The following is a 24,247-nucleotide window of genomic DNA, read 5'->3' on the forward strand; positions in this document are numbered from 1 at the left end:
ACACAATATATCTAACACATTTGTTTACATATTTTGAGAAAAATAATTAAGGAACACTTTTCATTTTTCAGACACAAAAATGCATATATAGTCACTGATCCATATACGTTAGCATGGTACCTTACCCAAAAGCAGGAGATGAATTTGCCCAAAATCCCTGAGGATGCTTTGAACACGAACTTCCTGAGGAGAGTTAGCTGTACCTACTGCCTTTCATGTTTCACCTGCTTGACCAAATGCTAGTTTCATGCAGTCCAATTTTCATAGATCACCAGACAGAGAAGCTCTTACTGTAATTTTAGACTCTCTGGCCTCTGCCTGGGTGTTCTCTGGTTCATTTAATGGAAAATACAGACAGGACAGGCACAAGAGAATCTGTTGGCTGTTGTGTCTTTAGCATATGCTCCTGACTTGAATTTTAGGATGCTGACTCGTACTGGGTCAAAAGTAATATATTTGGTGGTCTCTGCCATTATATTTTCTTTTGTTGCAGCACATACTCCACTATCACTGGGTTGAAAAAACAAAACAAAACTGTAATGTATATTGTTATTCACATGTCTTGAAACATGTTCAGTGATGTCTGAGATACACACTGTAAATGGGCATTTGAGACTAAGCAGGGAATATCTGTGATCCCTTGTAGATTCTTGCCACCACCCCATGGGTACAGACCATGTGTAATAGATCTCCTACAGGATGAAGAAGATGAAGACATCAAATGCTTTACATGATCTTTTGCTTCAGTAGCCCATGTACTTAGTGCATCAGAGCAATGTCATCTGCTAAAAAATACTGCTGAATCCTTTTTACAGCAACTGACAAATATATCTGATGGTCATTCCACTATATTGAATCTTATCACACCTCCAGTGTTCTAGAGGTTGACAAACATTTTCGGGAACAAGTGCTTGCAGAGAAGAAGCCCCTTCATTCTCTCTTCGTGTCCAAGTTGCTGAAACACCAAGGTAATCACAGACTGTGGTCAAATCTTTTCAGGGTTGTGAGAAATGGTTGCTCCATTACACATTTTGCATACTTTTTGCAGCTCCTCTAGTACTGTCTTACAATTCCAGAAATGACTGGTCATTCTTAGCCCAGCTGTAGAGCACTTCAGAATCTTTCAGGTTCCCGAAGTCAGGATCCTGAAGTCCTCTACAGCACCCATGTTGAGGATCAGTGAGGATGAGGTGTGGCTGCCGATTCTCACCACCTGGGGCCTGCCTGCCAGGAAGTCGAATATCCAGCTGCAGTTGGAGGTCCCCAGTCCAAGATCAACAACCTTAGAGATGAGGTTTGAGGAAATGATGGTGTTGAATGCCGAGCTGTAATCAAGAGCATTCTCACGTATGTATTCCCTTTGTCCAGGTGGGTAAGTGAGGTGTGTGTCGCCAAGGTGATGACGTCATCCGTGGCTCTGTTTGATGTGTATGCAAACTGAAGAGGGTCCAAGGTGTCAGGAAGGGAGGAGCAGATGTGGGTTTTGACTAGTCGCCCAAGGCACCTCATGATGAATAATATCAGTGCGACAGGGTGGTAGTTGTTTAAACAGGAGGCAACTGGTTTCTTGAGGAGAGGAACAATGGTGGATGCCTTCAGGGACCATGAACTGACTCGGGGAGAGGTTGAAGATGTTGGTGAACACCTCCACCAGTTGGTCAGCACACGCCCTGAGAGCCCGGCCTGGGATGCCGTCTGGTCCCAGAGCTTTGCAGGGGTTCACCTTTTGAAGGGCTGTCTCACGTTGGCCGTTTCTAGGGTCAATGTGGCTGCCTCCCAACCACATGAGGACATATGGCTTGCACTGTGTTGAACCGAGCGTAAAAAGTGTTGAGCTTGTTGAGTGATGTGGTGGGCTGGACAATGTCCCTGTTTTTCCCCTTATAGTCCATGATGCAGCATAATCCACTCCACATGCTCCTGGGGTCAGAGCTGCAGTAGGTGGACTCCACTTTGTCCCTGCAGTTCCTCTTGGCATCCATGAAGGACCTCCGGAGGTCATATCTGGCTGCTTTCTAGGTGTCAGGGTCCCTTGAGTTGAAGGCGGTGGTCCACGCTTTGAGTTTAGAGCAAATCTCCTGGTTGACCCAAGATTTCTGATTGGGGTAGGTGTGGATGGTGGTTTTTGAAACGACATCAATGATGCACTTACTTGTATAGCCTATGACAGAGTCTGTGTATGCGCGGATGTTGCCATCAGCTGCGTCCTCAAACATCTGCCAGTCAGTTGTCTCAAAGCAGCCCTGTAAGAGCTCCTCAGCCAATTTTGTTCCATTTGTAAATGACCCTGGAAACCATTTTTTCCTGTTTCAGTTTCTGCCTATATGCAGGCAGCAGCAGGATGGAGCAGTGGTCTGCCTTTTTCAAAAGCAGGACAGGAGAGGGGTTTGTAGCAGTCACTGAATGAGGTGTAACAATGATCCAGGGTCTGTTCTCCCTTGGTGGGAAAAGTGATATGTTGATAGTATTTTGGGAAAACCTTCTTCATCTTGGCTCTGTTGAAGTCTTCCAAAACAATGAGTGCAGCTTCTGGGTGTGAGTTCTCCAGTCCATTTACAATCCTATACAGCTTGTCCAGGGCTGAAGATTTATCGGCTTGTGGGGGGGTGTAAAGAGCTGTGGGGAGGACTGAGCTGAACTTTCTGGGCAGGTAGGAAGGTCTAACTTTGATGGTCAACAGCTCCAGTACAGGGGAGCAGTGCGTTGTTAAAACAGAAATCTGTGGCCCACGAAAAGTTAACCATAAAGCACACACACCCTCCCCTCCTTTGTTCTGTCTTGTTGATAGATGGAGAGACCCTCTGGAGTGATGGCACAGTCGGGCATGCTGAGTTCCAGACACGTCTCTGTAAATGCCAGAACACAGCAGTTCCTAATGTCCCTTTGGTGTTTAATCCGTGCGCGCAACTCATTTTGCCATCCCTGTACTGGTTTGAATTCAACATAAGAGGTGGATCCAGGTCTTGAACAGACCAAATAAAAAAAAAATGTTGTAATATAAAATATAAAATTTCACTTGAAAGTGTCAGCTTCCCTGAAGCTGCAACAGGGCCAGAACCAGCTCCCTCTGTCTGCGACGGCTCAAGTGCTAGCCTCCAGCTGCCTCAAGTCCCCACATGTCCACATGTACACAAACATATCTCTGAAACTGCTGCTTTAACAGAATTGTAGTCAAGAATTCATTAAATACCCCCTGAGCTTTCCCAGAAAATGAGCATTGCAAAAACAGGATCCAAACTTCCTTGGACCATTGTAAGGTATTAGGACCTCACTAAAACCCAGTAAAAACCTTGGCTTCTCTACAGGCAGACACTAGGGGAATGTATTTAGTCACAGGGATTTAGAGAAGAGGAAGACTCATGAGGAAGTGGTTCATCCCATGAGGAGGGGGCAACAACCCTCAAAGCTTCAAACTTCAGGCCTCATAATCAAAAAACTTTTCATGTTTTGAGCTCCAACTTCTTCATCACTGGTTTCTTAGCCTGCCTAGCCTTAAGGTCTTGTAACGTAATATCTTGACGTAATATCAGACATAACGACTCTCCATATGATTAAGGGAGATGCATCACCCTCAATATTTAGCTGAATACTTTAAGCCACAGCAGGCCACTAGCAATAATGGAACATTCTCGATACCTTCAGCCAAAGGCACTGGTTAGGTTCCACTAGACAATATCTCTAATTCCATCAATTTACATGCTAGATGAAACTTTATTTCTGCCTTCCAAGCAGGAATTGAAATATAAAAATAAAAAATTCAGAAGGAACAAGTCATTCTTTCTACAGATTTTCAGTGAGATGAATGGATCTTCAACCAAGATCCATTACACTCCAAAGGAAGGAGAAAAAATATCACAAAACCCCTAACACAATACTGACACAAACAGGCCTATACAACAATCAAAGAAACGGTTATGGGTATGCATTGAAACACACTTAACCAACTGTGACTCATAACTAAGTGCACAAAATTGGGACTAAACAAGTATTTTGGATGAGCACCTAATTGTCACAACCAAAGAAAAGTGTCTGGGGGCAAAAATGAAAAAAGTGAAATGCCACCATAAAGAATTTATAAAGAATAAACCCCATGTTTATTTACTAATTCATTCACAGAAATAAACCAACACAATATGAGGGGGAGGAGAACAGCTCAGGCGGATGAGTGGAAAGAAATAAATTATCTCACAAAGCAAAGCAAATAGAAATAAAGTCTACCTGACTCTATTTACAAATGGGGTGGCACTTGCCCAAGTGCCCTGGAAACAGATATTGCTTGAATTGTGTGTGTGTGTGTGTGTGTGTGTGTGTGTGTGTGTGCATGTGTGTGTGTTTGAATATTTACAAAAGAAGACATGAGTGTTTTCGTCTTTGGTAAGACTACTACACCTACAATACATATCATTCACTATGAATATTGCTTTACCATTCTTCGTAATAACAGGCCCACGACCTGCCCCTTGGACCCTGTACCCTCACATCTCCTATAAACCATCTCTCCCACACTTATCCCTGCACTCACTCACATTATCAATGCATCACTCGCAACCTGGACTCCGCAACAATAACACTCTCAAGGTCTGTATGGAACCTTGATATGATCAATGATCTGTTGAACTTGGACAACACTAATATAGTCTCTTGGTCATGCAGATTTGCACTCTGTATAACATTAGATTGTACCTGTCAGAGTATGCAACTCAGCTCCTTGTGCAGGCACCAGTCATCTCTTGGATGGAGAACTGCAGCTCTTTCCTGGTCAGCTTATCAGCTTGTCTCTAGGGACCCTTGGACTTCATTTCTTTAATTCATTATGGTATACCAACTAATATATTAAATACATTATACCAACTAAGACAAACAGTTATATTGCCTTACAGAAGACTTGGCACACGTTTACCTCCAGACTCCTAAACAACTCTCAATTGGAGCCTTGATATAATTTGTGCATATATTATTTCATTCTGACACCAGGTTCATTCGACCAGATTAATCTACTGCAATGGGCTATCCTATCTTGAACTGAAATTTCCTCAGCAACAATACATATATTCTAAAAGACTAAATATAGTCATGGTCACTTCACCACCGTAAGCTGACCTATATTAGACAGTGAGAAGACAGTTTGTCTGACTTTGTTTGACAATGAATTACACTATTTAATCAAAATCAGTGTTGATTTAGATTAAAAATGTAACAAATAAAAAAAATGTTCATGCAAGACTCTTGCAGTCCATTGGTGTCTTGACATCACTACGTATCTGTATGTGCAGAAGAGTGAAGTTTGCCTCCCTCTACAGTGGACATACGTTTAACTGTCTGCCGCTCCTGAAAAAACAAAATCAGATTAATTACTGGATTAGAAGCAATTTAAGATGCTGCAAATTCTTAACAATGCAAGTTTGTGAGACTTTATGAGAAATAAACCTGAGTTTAGCCCAAGCAACTCAATACTCTGAAATGATGTCCCCGGAGAAAGAAGAGGAGTCAGCATCTATGGTTGAGCTGTAGTAATTGCATTTTTAATGCCCAGCTACGGTGCTATGGGTGTTGACAAGAAACTACACTTTTCTACTTTGTCAGGCTGCTTTTCCACTTTAATAGACTTATCCTCCAATGAGACCCAAAAGCCAGGATTCACGTTGAAACACAGAACTATTTAACATAGAATTTCAAAGTATGTGGATAGTGGCTGAGAAAAATCCTCCACGCAGTGTTATTCTGACTTTCTGAGTTATTTACATCTCTGAAAACTTCTAACTGTTCTGAACAAAACTCATTCTGAATTTTTCTGATACTACATAAGATCCAAAGTTATGAGTGCTGAACCAAACAGAATATAGAAAGAAAAGAAAACAACTTCTAATGAAAAGGCACTCTATAGCATATTATTAGCATTCTATGTTGATTCTGTCTTCAGGCCCTTTGAATTGCAGTATTTCTTGGCAGTCCTAGACTCTCATGAGAGGGACTCTGGTCAAGCAGGTACAAATATCAAAAAAGTCATCTTAATAAATTAGTAAATTGGAACACATTTGTCCAAAAACTGCCGCCTTTAAACTATTAAACTAACATGAAACCTCACTTCAAATTCATCCTTTTTTGGAGTTTTGCCAGAACTTAATGTAAGCTACATATGTAAGAACTTAATGTAAGCTGTGTGATTCCTGTAGAGCATAACCCACCAGAGGGCATACATATATATATATAATGCACTTTGCTTTCTGATGCTGGTAACACAGGGGATATTGAAAGTATTTTTTTAACCTCTGCACTGTGAAAGTAGTATTGTGTGCTTATTTGTGCTTATAACTACTGACTGTAACACATTCAGATTAAAATTCTAGTGAGCTGCCTTATTCCTTACTGCATTCCTTACCAAATTTCACTGTTTTCAGGTATGCAATACTTGAGAGAGAGAAAAATAGAAAATCTCAAAGAGAGGAACTGACCCTCTCTTCATTGATGAGCTTAGGAAGCATATCTTCACTTTGACTGTCCTTTAAGTTGTCCTTTAGATTGCTAGGGACCGCTTGTAAGTCCTGCTTACGGTTGAGGCTGCGCACTTCCTCCATAATCCTGTAAAGAGAGACACAGTCTTTTTGGCTCTCAAAAAAGCTGTGAGAATCCAAAAACAGCACTGTGTAGTATACCTCCAGTGCATACAATGAGGCTATTTTGAAAAGGTTAGATAGAAGCAGTATAATAATTGGTATGTGACTATCACGAGACATCAGAGGTTTCTTGCTTACTCATCCAGCTCCTGACGAATCTCGTGGTACTGTTCCAAGTTCTTCTCTATAAGTGTCAACAGCAGAACCAGCTCCTCAAAGGCTTCCATATCAAGATTTTCCAGGAAGGTAGCTTTCAGTGGCTTCTGGCATCTGAACATTTTGGTTTTCGCCAGGACTTCCTCTAAGTGGATCATGCCTTCATCCTTGGGAACAACATTCTCCTCTGAGGGCTGTGACATGAATAAGATTAAGTTAGTTAGAGATTATTTGAGGAGAGTGGGCTTCATTAAACCAAACATTCAGACTAGGGCTTTATCAGTGTTGCTGGTTTTATCCAGATACAGTAGGCATACTTTCACATAAAAAGGGATGGATTACACACGCCAAAGTGAAAACTGCATGATTCAGGGTCGTTGGGTTTGGTTTGATTTGGCTAAGAAGAACAATCAGTTACTATAGAACTATGAAATCATTTTAAGATATACAGAAAACTGAACTACATTAAATATATTCTACCCTCTAAGTGCTCCGCCTGTATGCCATAAATTGCTTATGGAGTTTATATATGATTTGTTTATATTTGGTTGAACAACAACATCAATAACAACAACAAAGTTCAGACTCACAACAGATGAGGCGTCATCACTTGAGCTCCCATCTTCAGTTTCTGTTGAGGCTTCCACATTTGTAGCTAAAATAGCTACAAAGAGGTTTAAAAGGATAAACACCTCTCCAACGATGAAAAGGATGAAGTACACAGGGACAATGTATGAGATTCCACCTTTCACGCTAAAACGATACACAAAACATTGCGAAATCATGTATATGTTTACTGTTAAATAAATCTTTCTATAACAGCTGAATGACTAGACCATAAACATTGAATTCAATCTGCACTGCCAACATTAACAACATGTTAGTTACCATTCACCACCTTTTGCAATTATATTATGTACACCCAAACTTTTAGTTGAGACAGTAAGACATACTCTTCAAATTTTTCATAGATGGCCACCCATCCATCTTGGGTCATGCAAATGAAGAGGGTGTAAAAAGCTGTGGACAAATCTCCAAAAGCTGATGGGACTTGAGCACCAAATAATATTACTCCAATTGCTGCAAAGCCCTGGACCAGGAACAAATGACATTTAAGAAATAAGTGGAAGCACAAATCACAGATTTAGAAAGGTTCATAAGCATGTATCTTTATGCCTACTTAACCGCAATGTTTCAGATTAAAGCTAAATTCACAGGAAAATTCAACATGTATGTTAACGACAATTAAAAAATTGGAGGACATAAATACTGTTATCATTTTAGAACTTCTTGCATGCAAAAAAAAAAAAAAAAAATCAAGGCAGACACATGAATCCCTCTTCATTCATTAGCCTATTTGTCTAGTCTGACTCAAAACCATACCAGTACCAAATTTTTTCCATAAAACCTACAGTGATGGCTTTTCAATCATTTCAATAATGGATTAATATAAGACAAAATGATCAGAATGCATATGGCAGAGAAGACACAGAAACTGTCAGATTTCTTGAATGAGTGATGTGTACCAGCATGATGCCAAGGACGAGGAGGAGGATGATAATTATTTCAACGATGGAATTCTTTATCATCAGCGCCACCCTAGCAACACCATGTACGGACAAACACCCTCTGAGGCTGCGTAGCACTCTCAGAACCCTGAAACACATCGCTTTGCTTTACCGTAGTTTTCACCAAAGAATGTAGAGGAGATACAATTCCATGGCTATTCCATTTGTTTTTAAGTGTATTTACATTATTTGAGAGTGTATATTGGGAATCTCTCACCTCATGATGATCATAAAGTCTTCCCCACCCTGGGGAAAGACCACTGGCCCCACCACCACAGCCAAGGTGATTACAAATTCCAGTATGTTCCAACCACTCTGTGGAACATTTATACTTATGTTTACTCCTATAGCAGATGCTTTTATTCAAAGCAGCCTCCAGAACATGTGGAATGTAAATCATGCACATAACCATTAAGGAGTGGTCTGTTGCATAAGTACCACCGCTTAATTCAGTATTAAACCAGATCCAAATGCAAGAATGTTGAAGGAAAATAGGAGTGTGGACTACAAACTGGTGAATAGTCCCCATAATGGCAAAGCAACACTAAAACATTTACAGTCACCGGTGAGATAGTTTAGTCATGAAAGTTTCAAGAGTAGACAGAGAAGTGTAGACCTCCATATTTCAAATGAGATGTACTTGTAATATACGATAAAGTAGTAATCACTGATTACAGAGCACACAGTGCAATTGATGACAGAACACTGTACCTTCCAGAAAATGTAAAAGCCATGGTACCACTTAAAGAGGATCTCCCAGACAAAGATAGTGGTGATAATGTCCTCACACACGGTAAACACAGAATGATAGCTCTGCAACGAAGGGTAAAAATTAACCATGAGACTTCACAGTCTGTTAGTTCAGAATCTGTTATTTCACATGGACCTAACTCTGAACTTACTGAGAGACTATGTGACAAAATTGACATTTATTTAAGAGGCCCTTGGAGTGGGGGTGTGCTGGGAGTATCTGTGAGGGATAGATGGCATAATAATGGCTATGCATCTGTAAATCACCTGTGAAGTTTGATATGTCTAGAAAAGGCCTGCCACAAACAGACTACTGTACTTTGCACATCTTAATTACAGTGCAGAAGGAAAACAATTTTAAAAAGCATGCTGTGTTGTTTAATACATTCGTATTTTCATTTAAAAAAATTAACAGTCACTTGTCCTCATTGACACTCAGTTTCTGTGAACGGTTGGAAGTGCTGCAGTATGTAAGTGATATCTGTGTATGGCTGTGCATGGCTCACCTCAGAAAAGAAAGCAATTGTCTGTAAAGCGATGATCAAACAATTGACAATCATAAACAAAGAAACATAGGATCTGAAGAGCCAGTGCTCAAGGACAGCTGCGACGTCACTTTCAACTTTAAAGTCAGTGTCAGCATCTTCCTGAGGAGTTAAAAATATTGAGTTGTCATGAGGAGGCCTTCATTTATTTATTTGCTTATTTTAAAAGGAAAAGAAATACAAATCAGCCAGAACTATGTGCAATTTTTTTACCGTAATAACTATGGATTAGGACTTATATTCATAGGTCAATACATATGCCAGTGGGCAGATTGGCAGTAAAATCCAAGTGGATTATTCTCTGTGAAACCCACTGTTGATAGACAAGCCAAGTGCCACCTTTTAAATACAATACATAGACTGTGCCCCGTTCACCAACAGGGCAACCCCAAAATACCACAAAAAACTGGAGAAAAAACACAGTTATGAACAACCAGTTGTAACTGAAACTGAAAGACATCTACAGAAAACTGAAAAATAGTTTGAGGTGAAAAGCAGAACAGGGAATTTAAAAAAACATTCAAAAAAACCCCAAAAAACAAACAAAAACAAACAAAAAAACCAAATGGTCATTACTGTGGTGGTATACTGCAAATTCATTGGTTAAGTTGTCCACAAATACACTCAGTCTGCTCCCCGACTGGAACATTAAATTCAACTCTTCGCACTCTCGATGAGACAAAGATTTTGTTTGCATCAGTCAAGTTGCCTCAAATGTATTTTTAAAATGTCTTATTTAATATTGTTCAGTAATATCGGCCTAATATTAAATGAAATTTGCCTACTTTTTGTTGGCTGATGTCCTCAGCATCCTCGTAATCCTCATCATCAAACGACATCCATGGGTTGGTAGGAACCTCCAATAACAAGTTACAGAATGAACAATATTCATATACTAAATTCTGACAACAAGCAATTCAGACACAGAACTTTTGACTTTGATAGTTTATGCTGTGAATCTAATCAATAACTGTTTTGTTCTGCTTTTTCTTCCCATATCGACTTGCCTAACTACAGCAATCTTTGGACTTAAAGGTAGACTGCAACAGCCCAGATTTAAAACTGTAAGCCCAATGCTCCTAAAGAATTTTTAAAATGTCTGATTTAGTATTGTTCATGAATATTGCCACAGAAAGCCATAGTCAGTTCTTCAAATAGCCAGCCACAGTGTGCAAAACCTGACCCCAGGCAAAGGTTCCTGGTCCCAACCTGAAGTTTTTCAAGGGCAAAATCATCTGAACTTCCGAAGTTCTCCTTTTTCACATATTTGGCTTGAATTAATAACTGTTACTGAGTGGTGTCCTTGCTTTTATTCGTGTACTTTTTGTTGGCTGCTTTCCTTGGCATCTTCACATTCCTCATCTTCAGAAGTCGCCCATGGGTTGGTAAGAAACTCAAACAACAGATGAGCAATAATTAAATACTTAAAAGTAGTCATACATCTCATAATACAATTAGCAATACAGAAGTTTTGATATGGTGGTTGACATTGTGAATCTACTTTACCACTGTTTTTCTCTTTGATTCCTTCATCAGCTTGCCTTACTACTACAACCCTAATCAGACTTACATAAAGGCCTAAGTGCTAAAGTTCCTCTTCAAAACAGTAAACCCAACCACTCGCCCCATGCTTCTACATTGACAAATGCATGTAAGGTGTGTATTAATTACAAAAGAAAAGAAAATGAAGTGAATGATTACCTTTTCAGGTGCACTGTGTGTCCTGTTTTTATCCATGCTCATCGCTGCCCACTAGGAACTCTTCCCTTCTTAGGCAGCACAAACTAATATAACAAAAAGATAACAAACCTTCATGTACAGAATTTTTTTTCCTGTTAGAGGGAGAAATTCACCAAAATACACAGAGAAAAAAAAGAGAAGAGAAAAGATGCAAGACCTACATATTTATCCGCAAATAAAGTTCATCAAAGACCACAGAAATACAAACATCAACAAAATAAGTTGCTTTGTCAGTTGACTGTTTACATTCTAAATAGCATTCTGGAACCAAGTGCTGACTCTTAGCCCTGCTAATTTGTCTGCTCCCTAAAGGACTGATTCTCAATCCATTTCTCAGGGCCCCTGTTCCCTGTATTTCTTTGTTTTAGCCCTTAATTATCACAGGTGACTGAGCTCATTAAGGGCTTAATGATTAGTTAATCAGAGGAATCAGGTGTGGCACCACTGGGCTGAAGCAAAAATGTGCGGGACTACATGGGCCTGAGGAACCGATGGAGAGTCACTGCCCTACAGCTATGTCTCATGTCACTCCCTGTCTGTCATATTGTGCACTATATCAGGTGTCTAAATTCTACATGGATAATTTTATTCCCTATGTACTTCACCACATATAAAATTTTGCACTGCACGATGTACACTACTTTTGCACAAAATTACTCTGAACAACTGTTAGAATGGGTACAAGAGACAGCAGTGATTCAAACTTGGCTTGGGCAAGTAATATAAGCTCATGTTCAATAAAATACGATATTTCACTTGGTTATGTTTAATGATGAACTAATCTAAGACCACAGACCCTTGGCTTGAATATTGAACCCATTTAGAAAATGTGAAAAAATGTTATTGAAACTCTAACGTGTCCAATCCAGAGAGTTGTGATATAGCTTCAGACACAGCTTAATTTGCACAATCCTTGAAAGGATCACAAAAGAAGCAGAGAAGCGTGAATCCTTATAATATACAAGGTTTATGTGCTAAAACATCTGGTAACAAGACTGTTGGAGAGGAATTGTGGTATCTCCAGCAACATTAAATGTTTTCATAAACTTGAAAAGTTAGAATAATGAAATGTTTATTTCCAAACAAAGACATGCTATTTCCATTGCACTCCTCAATGCAGTTTGTCAGTGGAGTCCCATTTTAGCCGTGCACAGCAATGCACCACTCCCAATAAACTACAAACACAGACAATCGAATTTAAGTGGCCCATTACTAACCATCATAGCTTTCAGGATGACATTAATTACCTACACAATGGCTACATATATAAGGGGAGCACACATCTTCTACACCAGCAGAATTTACTGTATATTATTACACTACATTCCATTATATTGTGACAAATTGACAATTTCCCATGTTGGACATAAAGTAATGCTGTCATTATTTCATGCAGTTTCATATCTTTGTTTCTTTCTCTCTCTCTCATTTTACTTAGTTTAGCATTTTGATGATTCAAAGATTATTCTTGTGTTTATGTTTTGCCTATCTATGCTATCTCATGCCTTACTTTTAAATGCGTTTCACAGTTTGCTATGTTGTTTTGCTACTCTGGGCTGCTGTAGCAAAATGTAATTTTAATTCTGTGTTCTGAAGCCTGAGACTGTTTATGGATAAATCTAGGGTGGCAGCTGTCCGGTGGCGTCTGCATTCATTGGTATCATTATGATAGTACCATTTTAATAAATCAGAGATATAGTGCTTATATGTAAGCTAATTTCAGAAAAAATAAAATTGGAATTGACACATTAAAAACTTATGACTTTGGGATTTTATTGTCACTTGGAATTTTTTTTAATGGCCTTTTTTTTTTTTTTTTAAGAACTGTGCAGTCTTGCCTCCTTCTCATTTTGTCATTATTTTTTCACCAGTATTTATCAATCCTAAACCACAGAGGGTTGCAGTAATTTCACAGGTCAATTAATTTAAATTATTATCTGCCAATTTGATCTGTCTTTAAACCACAAGAAAAACGCTTCACAGAATTTTCATTAACCTTCCAATTTCCAATCTCCTCACTTCATCAGAGGGCTCAATCAAGGTCACTGAAGGTTATACACAGACCTTGTCTAAACTAAGAGACTCAGAGCAAGTTTATGGCTGTCTTTTCAAATAGAAGATTTTTTTCCCCTTTATGTTGTGATATGATATGAGACGTAAACAGGGGAATGTTGTGTGTATGAGAGTGTGTGTGTGTGTGTGTGTGTGTGTGCATCTGTTAGATGGGAGTGTTAGTAAGACACAGTATAAAATGTTGATAAAACGCTGGTAATTAAATGATAATTGTATGGAGAGGGCCAAATGTTCATCTCTGTTATTTATACATAATATGCAATGTATGTCAAACAAATTATGCATTAGAATCTTTCATTATTTGTCATTTTAAAATGGACCACATGCTTTTATGTTGCTGCTGTATAATTTTTCTACAACTTACAGATGTGCTCAAAGCCATTTATGTTGACTTCTGACATATTCTCTACTAACTTACCAAGAACTGAACAGAGATGGGCACAAGTTGCCTCAACTCCAATTTAATATCTATGACAAGATGACCTGTCCAGTGACCCAGAGAATCTCTTCATGTCTTGGCTAGCTTTTCCACAAGGGATCAGAGATTTCAAGCCAAAATAGTGGTGTACAAGTTTGTGATATTTCTGTCAATCTATGAATATTATTCGCTGCATGCTAACATAAAAATAATTATTAAAATTATTAGTATTGAAAGGATTTGCTCAAAAACAAGCAGCAGCTGAACAGCAGAAACACTAAGCCCACTAACCTTTGGCCTTTATGACAATAATGCAACCATTTTAATTTTACTGATATTTTCAGCAACTGTGCTGGCAAAGGATTTGTGAGATGTCATATTTGAGTGGCTGAATACCCTTTTGAGTTATGCCTGACACTTTGAATGCCAGGGTGAGACATATCGATTGTGAGATTGAGAGATGACCTTTCCACACAAATGTGGTTCCTGAGATGAATAAACAGTTAACATCCAATTATGCATAGGCTCATGTATAAGAATGCTGAGCAGGCCCGATCATCCGTTCCTTTGGCCAGAAAGAAGTCTCTGCAGTTTTTGATAGTGATTGTTTTGGCAGACTTTGCAGGAGCTTAAGTGAAGAAGGCTGGTCAGCGTTATTACTAATGGTGGCCTCTTCTAGAATGACAATGTGCCATTTACAGGTATAAATAGTCCCTGAGAGGTTTATTATGCATGAAAACATCGCAAACCATGTGAAATGGCCCTCTCAGTTATAAGACCACATCTCAAAACTTTTGGAAAGTTCCCGAGACAGCTTTTCCACCATTACTGATAGGATACCACATGATTTCTCCTGGAAAAATGGTGTCACACTGCTCTGGAGGCTCATTGTGACCCAATCCCTTGACCCATCGTTTTTCCTTACCATGGCAGTGATCTGCATTTCACTGTCTTTATCTCAACACTATGAATGTGTGTATACTTGAAAAGAAATTTTGCATCTGTAGATATTCGCTTACATATATATACTTGTTCTTATTTCTGTTTCCATTCTTATATAGAATGGAAATACAAATCACCACCCTGAGCACTACATCTGGCCTTCCAGCCATATGTTGTTGCGTTGGGTCACAGACACTGGGCTGTTATGGCTGACAGGATCATAATGGAGATAAAATTCATTAGCTCTTGTTGCCTTGCTATCTCCAAGTCCCCCCCTCCCCCCACCTCTCTCTCTTCCTCTCTCTCTCACTCTGTTTATCTCTCTTTCTTTCTCTTTCTCAAGACCCCCTAAACTTAGCTGTGTTTGACACAGACACCCCACAGCTTCAAACCACCCAGTGGGTTGCACTCACAGTAATGGAGGAAAAAGGCTATTAGGCTCTTGCTGCTCTAAAAGCAGTATGAAGACTGCAAAGAGCTTTTGCTTGTCTTTCCTTATCTCGCCTTTAGCACAAATGCATGCGTCGTTTGTCAGCTGGTCCATCCTTTTGCTTTGCTACAATGCATCCAGACTGATAGAACGGTTTTTGTTTGCTTACTTTCTTTTTCTAATCCCTGCGTATCACTCAACCACTTAGACACTTCGAGATTTACAGAGAAAATTTGAGGATCTGTATTTTCCTGGCCAACACTGCACCAAGAGGATTGATTAAAAATTGGAGATGCTAACAGAACTAGTTATGTTTCCTGAAATAATTGGCCAACAACACAGAGAAACCTGTTCTGAAAAAAAAAAAAATCTCCCCTGTATTTGTTTTTCCATGCCATTGAAGTCATTACCCAATTAACATGTAAAGAGACAAATGCAGACAAATATTACTCGTAACACCAATGAACATACAGAATGCAGCATGGTGCCAGACAAAACAGTGCGCTCAGTTACACATCAATTACCCCCTAGCACTGTCTAACACTCATCGTCAACGACCATCCAACACTTACCTTTATTCAACATTTTAACATCGACCACTGCTCGACATTGCCTGACACTCAGCACTGACTGCTACTCAACACTGTCCACCACTAAACATCAGCTACCACTCAGAATTGACTGTCACTCAACATGTTTACCGCTCAACATTGACTAACACTAAACACTGTCTACCACTCATCATTGGCTACCACCCAGCTCTGGCCACCACTCAAGACTGAATATCCCTAAATGTCACGTACCACTCAACACTGCTTACCGCTTAAATCAGCCTACCATACAATACTGACTACCACTGAACATCAACTACCATCCAGTGTCAGCACTAACTACCACTTCGCAGTGACTATCCCTCAATGCTAATCAGTGCTGCCTACCACCTAACTTTGACAACCACACAACACTGACTAGTGCTCAGTTGTGACTGCCTCTCTGTTCTGCTTACCTCTCAAAATTGACTGCTGCTGTACATTACCACTCACCATTCTTAACCAACCCTTGACTATCACTAAACATCAGCAACCACTGAACGGTAACTACTGCATAAAACAGAATACAGCTGCATGCTCAAAACCAAATGTTACTCAGCTTTATCATTCCTCTCTGAGAACCCCTAAACACTGATTACCACACAATGTTCGCCACCAAATACTAAATATCACTATATTTAATCACCACTTGACACTGATTACCACTCAACATTGACAACCATCCAACATAGGATTCATTAGTGCAGGTAAAAAAAAATTTCATTTCATTTAACTGTTGTATATTTTCAGTTTACTGTGTTGTATGGTTACTGTTAGTTTAAAGATAAACTAGCAATGTTTTTGAAACATTTTTTAAAACCATTTAAAACTGTTTCCATCAAAAATCGAGCAATTAAGGCAACCCAGTCTTCTAGCCAATAACATGCACAACTATTAAACTAAATGTATTTTACTAATTTAAGCAGCTTTATATATTGAATCGAAGTTGCAGTTGAACAACAAATAATTCATTGTGCATTTAAGGGCTCAGTGGAATGAGTGGAATAATTTTTTTTTGGGGGGGGGGGCAAGAGAAGATGGATATCCACATCAAGTGTTCAGCTGGCTATGTGAAGAGGAAGAGATATGAAAACTGGATGACTGATGTGTTAGAGTTTGCCCGTAGCTCATCCTGATAGCCCTTGAAAGTCGTGAAGGGTAATGACTGTGGGGAAGGCCTGTGAGAGGCCTCATTGGCTTTAATGTTACCTGTCATTGGAGCCAAACTCTTGAGACTTCAATAATTTGAACTGTCTGCTTCTTGGGCTGCTTCTTAGCTGTTCTCAGGAATCAAGAGGTGACACCTTTGAATTGAATCAGGTGGTTTTCAGCTCTTGGTATGCACAAGTGCTTTTCAGAGTAATATACTAATTAAACTTTTATTCAGAGAATGATTGATCCTGTTGAATAATAAATATTCTCCAACTTTTGTTAATATGTTTGAGATGAACTCAAATAGCATGGTCTCAAGCAAGTCTCTAATGAAGTTTTTTTCTTTCTTTCTTTCTTTCTTCTTTTCGTTTTTTTCTTTTTGCCTTTTTTTTTAATAGTAAACATTGTGAGCATTTTAGGGATTTCTAACCCCTACTTTTACACTTGATTCTGACATTAAATTTTTAAATTTATTTGAATTATATGTCTTTAACATTTACATGCAACTACTACGGTGCAGAAATGAAGGGGTATGCTGTTTTATATTAGCATCTCTCCAAAAATACATAAGTAAACAAACAAAATAAATAAATGAATTAATCAAAAAGCTGTGTGAGTGGTTGTTGCACATTTCTCTGTGCAAATGGACAAATATAGGCCACCTTAAAAAAAAACTGATTGTTTTACATAATGAAAAGTACTGTGGATCTGTGTATGGAATACAACAGCACTCCCGCTGAATGTCTGCATGCCAAAGGGTTCCTTCTTTAGGTAGCTGGCCCTCTTTTCCTGAATATGCTATAAATGAGAAGTATTCTCACTTAATTTAAAGCTACTTAACTACTGAAATTTATCCCCAATTTAGTGCATTTCCTGTCCTCTCTCTCTGTCTTTCCCTCTCTCTGTCCTTGGGGCATGCATATGACAAGGAAATAGCTTCAAAAGTCTCTTTTTCTATTAGCCAAGTTCAACATTTTTCAATAGTATTGCTGTCTCCTATGGTTCAATTAGGCCTGACAGGGATGATTTATAAATTCTGACCCAAATGACTGTATGACCAGTTCGTGTGGTTATATTGCTCAGAGATTCCATTGTTTTAAAGGTAACCAACTAGCATGTCACGTTTACATGAAGTTATCTGCAGGATGGATTTTAGTAGGCCCACAGTGTTACCTACACTGAAATTACTTAAAGATCTGATAGTTGTTAGGTTTGTACATAATTTTGTTACAAAGGGTGCATACTAGGCCACTTTGTGTCTGGTGGGAGGAAGTCAATTAATTTCTTTAATTAATCTGTAATTTTTAATAAATTAATGATTAACAGTCGATTAACCCAACTGAACATCCACAAAATCTGTTTGTATGAGAATGATGAGAATAGCCCATGGATTTACCAATTTATTCCATGTTCTGAAATGCTATCGGCACATTGAATAATTTCACGTTAATGATAAAAAATTAAATACATTTTCAAAGTGTATTTGCCACCTTTTGCTACCAGCAGGTAACTGCCTTTCCCCCCCACTCTTTTCTGGTCTAAGAGCTTTGAGTGACAGCAAAAGAACAATTCAAATGATCTCAAAACATTATACCATCCGTCAAAGATGTAAGAATGAACCAACAGGACAAAGATTTCAAAGCTTTCCCTCTTACTTTGTCAAGGCAATGAATTGCAGCATATTCATGTGGTGTTATTTCTCCACATGTTGCTATAGTAACCAGTCATTTGGGAGAGTGTAGAGATTGATGACATGCAAATGTAGAGGTTAAGCATGTTTCTCTCACAACTAACTGGAGAGGGGAAAACAGAGAACAAATTACAGCGGTGAAACAACAGCCTGGTGCGATTTAGCACCAATGAAATCAGTCTGGAGGACAGGCTGAAACTCTCATTAAAACCGATCTAATGTTCAGTGCTCCTGCCTACAGATGCCCTTGCTTGAATTGATGGGTTTTATGTGGCTTTCAAAGCCATTATCCATGACACATTCAGTTATGTGAAGGCAGCATGAAATTCAAACAAGTTTGAAATAAAATACTTCCTTTGCAAAGAAAACCTAATTAGAAATGCAAATTGCACAATTATTTCACAGTGTTTGAGCTGTTAAACTGTCAGATCTCACCCTCATGTTATCTGTGCATTTAGATATTGTCGCATTTCAGCAGTTTTCACCTTGAAATGTCCTTCCTCTCCCACCAAGCTCTGCAGTCAGAAACCCTGTCTTTGTAGTCCACTCCCAGGGCAGCTACATGCCACCAAAATCATGTTTGCCTAAAAAATGACTTTAAATGTATAGTGCTATGTAGGCAAGCTGCAATAACTCGGCAAAAAAATCATCCCAGCTTGCACACGACCAGTTGACAGTGGAACACATAGTCAATGAAGCTTGCATTGTTATTGTTATATTGTGTTTCTGTAAGCAGCACAAGATGCATAACGAAATGGTGTCCATGACCTCAGGACAAAAAAATGCAGCCCAGTCAGGAAGCTCCAAAGTAGCTCCGATATATGAGTCTAGACAGAGTCTTTGTTACTTCCCCATTGCAAAGCTGGTCACCGCAGTTTAATGGCTCTTATACGTCATTAACAAGCTCCCTGGGTTGTTACTAGGACACACAAGCACAAATATAGAAGGGCTGTCTAGTAATTATCCTGACAATATTCCACACTAGGTGACGATCAGTTACTTCACAATGAGGTTGCCAAAGTATCACAAATGAGATTCCTTGTAACAAGGATGCATACTCAAGAAATATTTCATGTTAGAACTATATAGTAAATTGTTGTGTGTATGTCACAGGAGTTTCTGCATATTTTGTAAAATCACCCTTCATTTGTGACAACTGTGTAAATGTTTCCATTTTCATGTGACTGAAAAAAAGATTAATGTGTACACCAAAACATACAAAAACCAGAGTAGAGAGTCATACCAATATAGATTGTATTGGTGACTTTGTGTTGAAACGGAATAGAAATTCTTAACAGGTTTGCTCTTAAGACAAGCAGAAAATCACCTCTTCAGGCTTTGTCATTCAGGATTTATGAGAGTGGTCTAGCAGGCACTTCCATCATGTCCTCCCTCACAGGAAGCACCAACCTGTGACAGCCATGCAACAGCAGCTAGAGCACATGCATAGAAGAGGACCATGGTAGAGCAGTCAAGCTTGAGACTAACATGACAGTGTCTGGCAATTGCTCAGTGTCCAATCAAACAGTATGCTGTGAGCATACCTAGGAAATAAAGAGCTAGTTGTGACAGCCTGTCAAAAATCCTGTTTTAAGCTTGACTTCTTGGTAACATACGTATAATGTGCCCACATGCACAACGCTGCAGATGTTATGTGGAGGAAGTGAGTACTGGCCTCGCTCACCTTGCCTGAGGTGACTGTCATGTGAGATTGTAAGAGTTTGTTTATATGGAATGTGTTGTTATAGATTGCTGTCTGGTTTCAAAATTTTTGTTCCATTCTCTGAGAGAGTGAGGTTGCTAAATTTATTGGGCATTGCATTTTGAAAGTTGTTTCTCCAAATTAGCAATTGTATTCAAGTTGTTAATAAGTAGAGGTGGCTGGAGGGTGTTTTGGTGATATTGATTTTGGAATTGATTGCATATTTAATTGGATGTATTCCAAGTATTGTTCTACTTAAATAGTACACTCTTAGACTAGTGCAGGAATACTATAGAACATGCCCCAAGTGTTTTACAATACATCACACACCTGCCCCCAAGTCAAAATATATTCAGCTAATTATAGACATACAGGAGCTTGGAATCCAGGGCGGTGGGACCAAGCCTTGCCATCTGCAAACTGATGGACAAGTGGAAAGGTTCAATGGTATTCTTAAACAAATACAGAAATGCATCAGTGCTGTTGGGAGGGATTTCAATCCCTTTACTTCTTTTTTTATTACGAGGAATTGCTGCAGTCCTCTATAGGTTTTCACGTTTTGAGCTCTTATATGGCAAGCAGGTTAGGGGACCTCTGTTAGAGCTCAGTGACTATTGGATGGCTGGCAAACTGCTGAGTACAACATGGCATCCAATATTTTGCAAATGTAGAAAAGCCTGAAGGAAACAGTCTGATGGATGTTTCAGCTCCCGTGAGAAACAGTATGATGTGGTTTCAAGACAAGATAGTGAGAGAGATCAAACATGTGTTTCCTGATGAACTGGATAAGTAGCAATGGAACTCCACTATTCCTTGAAAAACAGTGTGCACTGTCATCAGCCATTCATCTCAAGGACACTTATTCAGTTCACCCATGATCATCCAGGATCCTGGAGAAGATAGGCAGAAGGCAAATGGTTCATTGCTTTCTGCTCATTAAGATTAATTAAATTGTTGGTTGTTTTGGGTACGAAACTGTTGAATTTGCATAGCGTTTGCTAAGAGATGTATCACTCCATTTTGTGTTGCGGTGCCACCAAGAGTTAACAGGGCTTTTCTTATCCCACAGTCTTTCTCATTTGTGACAGTATCCTTCTGTGCTCAGAGGCATAGACGCAGTCACATGCTTCATTTCCGAGCCAGGCCCCACATTTTTGCATCATCATTTTCATGATGGTCAGTGACAATCTGGATGATATCCTCTCAGCTCAGATTTCTGCACTGAACGTAGGTTTTCACCTCATCCTAAACTATTTCCAAAAATGTCTGCCTTTTTGTATGCTAGTTTGTCATGCTCTCTCGCTGCCATTGGACAGGGCAGGGTCTTTGGATCTTCAGTGGTCCCACATGTTTCCTTTTTAAGACCTTTTCAAATGTGTCTTGGTACATGACGCTATTCGCCCCTGCTTTAGGTTCTACTTTTAGGAAGTCAGTGTGTGAAACAACCTTTTTGTCTGTTACGTTGACAGCTCTCAAAACTGTGCCTCGTCAAGGCAACTGGCCAGTTGGATATGCAATTGGTCAATGCAATTCTGCTGGCTTGTGGGTAAATCCCCTTCTATAATAGTAGATCTTGGGTTTTATTGAAGGATACAAATTTGCACAACTCCTGACCTATCTACCTGATGATTTTTTCAAAATGTTACCACCTTTATAAGTAATGTTCCAATTAAGGTAGCTCCTTTACCCATGTAACATTAGGAGGGCTTTGGAATTTTTTTTCTTAATCCTCATTTTTTGTTGTTCTTTGTTGTTACAGTGGTATCTTTACATTGTTTATTTTGAGAGATGTAGCATGCAATTGTCTTTTTGCCTTTTGTGTGTGAGTGCATGGTCTTCTGATATTCTCTGTGTGGCTGCTATGGCTCTCTCATGAATAATCATGTCATATCTACCATGCATGAAATAAAATGACTGGTTATGGATGTAACCTTGACTGTCTGAACAGAACATGCCACTCTTTCTGGTAACTCACCTATTCCTTCTTCAGTCAGCAAAAATAGACTGAGTATGGACTACACAACGTCATGTGAAGTAAAATATCATAATCATTGGGATGTATCTATCCCTAATTTTCATGGAGATGATTTTTAGGTCAAAATGTTGCTTTTTCGATCATTTCAGGTTCCATCCAATTTTACTAGAACATCTTGGCTGTCACAATCTCTGAGTCTTAAGGCAAGATGTTTTAACGTTTCATTGACATTGGAATATGTGTGAACATGTAAGCACGGGCAAAAAAAAATCATGTGAGCTGATTTATTAAGATGGTACAAAGACATTTGCTGATCTTGAACTGAAGTACTGCATGAGATGTGGATTTTTTTTTTTTTGGGTGTTCCTGTTGAGCTGGTGGTAACTGCAATATAAAGGGTGAAGGGTACAAAAAGAGATAGGTGTCATGCAAACAGATGGTGGTTCCTATTTGGAATGTTTGAAAAGAGCTTATGGTCCTTTCTCTCAGACAGTTAAACATTTAAATGAATTTGCGATTTTGTAATCATATAAGAAACATTGACCCATAGTCAAAACATTATGTTTCCTCAGTGTCTTATTGGTTGGGAATACCCCTGCCCCTGGAGCCTGCCATTTTTTTCTATGAATATGTAACGCACATTGAATCAGATAAAGGAACATATATGTCTTGAAAGTAACATCTACCACATATCAAATATTGCTAAAATTTCATACTGTGAGTAACCCCAGTATGAGCTTTCAGTAAAGTGATAAACAGGAAATGTTTACATTTACATGTGGCTTAGTGCTCTCTCTGCAATGTTCCTAATAAACAAACAGTTATGTTAATCTGTACGTAGTGCTGTTTTGAATTTTATGCTCTCATACATCATTAGGTTTTCTCTTGAGACTAGTCATATAGCAGTAATTGCTCAGGTCTGTGTAATTGTTAAGTTGTTAAGACCATGGGGCAGAGTTGTCACTAGGGCTATGGCTATGACTAGCTCCACTTCTGCATACTGATTGCCTTCATTTCAGCCTTGTGAGTTGGGGTGAACAAAGTCATTGCAGCTCAGTGCAACCAGTGGAGATAATTTTCTGGTTGAATTTACATGAACCTCATTGAAGCAGAGCTTCCAATTTGTTTTCATCCACTGGACAGGTGGAAGCAGATTTTTGATCTGTGTTCAGTATAAGCCGTTGGGAGAATCAAAGTAATATGCTTTTTGATGAATTTCTTTAATTTCACTTTTTAGAATAAAACAGTTCAGCTAATCTTACAGGTCATTTTTAAACCCTTATCATCACACAAAGTAGTCCCTGAACAATAAGGAGTCCAAAACTTTACAAGATGCCATGAGGAAGTTCATTGTTGATAACTTATGGGCTCATTTTCAAAATCCCCAAAACTGTGATTGTCCTCACAAATTTTTATCAGTTATTGCAACACACCCGCATAACAAATGTTTCTGTTTTCATTTTGAAATACAGTAAGAGCTCTAAAACCTAACAGCAGGTTGTCCTCCATGTATGTCATCTGAATTGTAATTAACTAGGCTGAGTCTCTCTATCTGCGTCCTCTTGCAATGTTGTCATAAACTATGCTGTATACAATAGAGTATGTACAGCAGACTTTTCAAGATTTTTGGTTTGTTACTGATTAGTTATTGAGCTTTTGTGTCCAAACCGTTGTTTCAGATTATTTGGGACTGGAATAAGCTATACATATAATTTCATTTAAAAATTCTTTTATTTAATTTAACACGGCGACCGCTGTTGATGGCATAGTAACACAAGGCTCTCTGATCTGCATTTTAGGACGTTAAGGAAAACGGGAGTTTGTGTCGACGAAACATATTAATTCCAATCGTCTAAAACTGTTTAGTGAGCCGTACCCCCAAAGAGGTTGAACTCTCCCTTT

The sequence above is a fragment of the Chanos chanos genome, chromosome 10 (genome assembly GCF_902362185.1).
Source record: "Chanos chanos chromosome 10, fChaCha1.1, whole genome shotgun sequence".
NCBI classification, from domain to species: domain Eukaryota; kingdom Metazoa; phylum Chordata; class Actinopteri; order Gonorynchiformes; family Chanidae; genus Chanos; species Chanos chanos.